This window comes from Serinus canaria, chromosome W, assembly GCF_022539315.1.
Source record: "Serinus canaria isolate serCan28SL12 chromosome W, serCan2020, whole genome shotgun sequence".
Classification (NCBI taxonomy): Eukaryota; Metazoa; Chordata; class Aves; order Passeriformes; family Fringillidae; genus Serinus; species Serinus canaria.
Window position 1 is genome coordinate 14878295 of NC_066342.1, and position 2006 is coordinate 14880300.

Consider the following 2006-nt stretch of genomic DNA (forward strand, 5'->3'; position numbering starts at 1 on the left):
CACCTGTCTGGCCGGTCTCGGTCTGAGAGAAGACCTTTGTTATTCATTCCTTTTCTATTCTTAGCTTAGCCTTCTAGTGAAATCCTTTCCTCTATTCTTTTAGTATAGTTTTAATATATTATCTATCATATAATAATAAATCAAGCCTTCTGAAACATGGAGTCAACTTTCTCGTCTCTTCCCTCATCCTGTGACCCTTGTGGACAAGACCACAAGTATGAGTGAAAGTTTATGTGTAATATAGATTGCTGATTTTAAGTTTATTTTCTGGAGGAAGGTGGATCGCATTATTGTATTATTGGAGAGGAAGGATTTTTTCTTTTTGTGTACTGTGAGGGGGAGTAGTGTTCAAGTTGTCAGAGGAATGGATTAGAGCAGGCACACAGAGGCCAAGGACAAGCAGGTGGGGCCCTGGGGAAATGGGACAAGGAACCAGAGAAAAGGGCTGGGACCCCTTGGAAATGTTGCCTCTCCCTGTCTCCAGTTTCTCTGCTCATGCCAGGAGCTCCAGTCTCCCTACTCATATCAGCTTCTGTGTCTGTGTCAGGAGTTTGAGCGCTCCCCGCCTGTACCAGGTGTGATCGCTCCCATCCCTGCTGTGACTATTGAGCCAACTGCTCCTGCTCCTACATGTTTCTTTGTTGATTCCGGCTTTCCTGCTGACTTCCGCTCCTACCTCTGCCCCCTTACTGGTTCCAGCTTCACTGCCGACCCCCACCCTTGCCTCTGTTCCCTCGGGGATTCCAGCTCCTGTTGTATGTATGGGAGGGGTTCAAGAGGGAGACAGAGCCCCAGAGTGGTCAGGGTCCCAGAAGAGGGCTAGGGATGCCTGTTTCTGCTGTAGTGAGGGGGTGTGCCCTCACCTAGAGGGGGGTGCCAGACATGTTTCAGGGGATGTGCCTGGTGAAGGAGTGGGAAGGACATGCGCTGAGTTTTCTGGGGAAAGAATGCTGTGAAAAATGCATATTATTTGATTGGGTCCTCTCAAATATTAAAATTAACACTGTATTTGTTATGTGGGAAAGTTATGCTGTATTAATTTCTTTTAAGTAGTGCTGTATTAATCTCTTTTAGTCTTGTGGTAAATATGCTTTTTAGGCAATAGCATAATATTAAAATAGAAACTATGTGATGTAAGATACTTTTTGGAACTATCTCAAGGAATAGAAAAGATAATCAAGAAATTCTTTGCATTATCCTAACTGGATAGAGATAACAGCAACAGCCACCAAGATCCCAAGAGACGAATTATTGCCTCCTTATCAGGAAAGCTCAGACTTCGAGGAACCAAGAAGATTGATTTACAAGATGAAGGGGGGAAGCTAAAATAAAGCGGAAACACCCCAGTGTGAAAGGAATGGTTGAATCATGTATGAGATTTATGAACATGCAATAGGCTATTGCTTTTAAGGGTTAATCCTTGTTAGCAAGGTGTGCTTTGTGGCAGAGTGCCAGGCACCCGGATGTCCATAAGTATTTTCTTTTTATTGTCCCTTATTGTCCTGATTTTTATTACTATTTTCATTACTATTAAACGTCTAAAGTTTTAACAAAAGTGAATGGTGTTTTTCACAATTGGTGGCCCATATAGGAATCTAACACCTCGCATCCGAAACCTCAAAGGATTCCTAGTGAGGGAGGCATGCCCTGTCAAGTTTGGCAGCCTCGCTTTGTTTCTTCTGGCATGATCAGCAGACACAGGTTCCTACCCGGTAGACAAAAAGAGACAATAAAACAAAATAAAGGGAAAAGGCTCCCTAAAACCACAGTAATTGGCCCCCAAAGACTAGTGTACATGAAGACCCGAAAAGGAAAAAAAGGATTGTAAGTACTTTTTCGGGTGGCGAATACGGGGGGGGGGGGTTGTGAGATGTGTGAATGAGATGTGGACTGTCTACTCTGGACCTGCAAAGTGGTTGTGGGGTTTCTGAGTGCTGTGGTTTCGTTATTTTGCGAGAAATGTGGCCAGCGGAGAAACAAAGTGAGTGAAAAAGACGTAAGAGAGA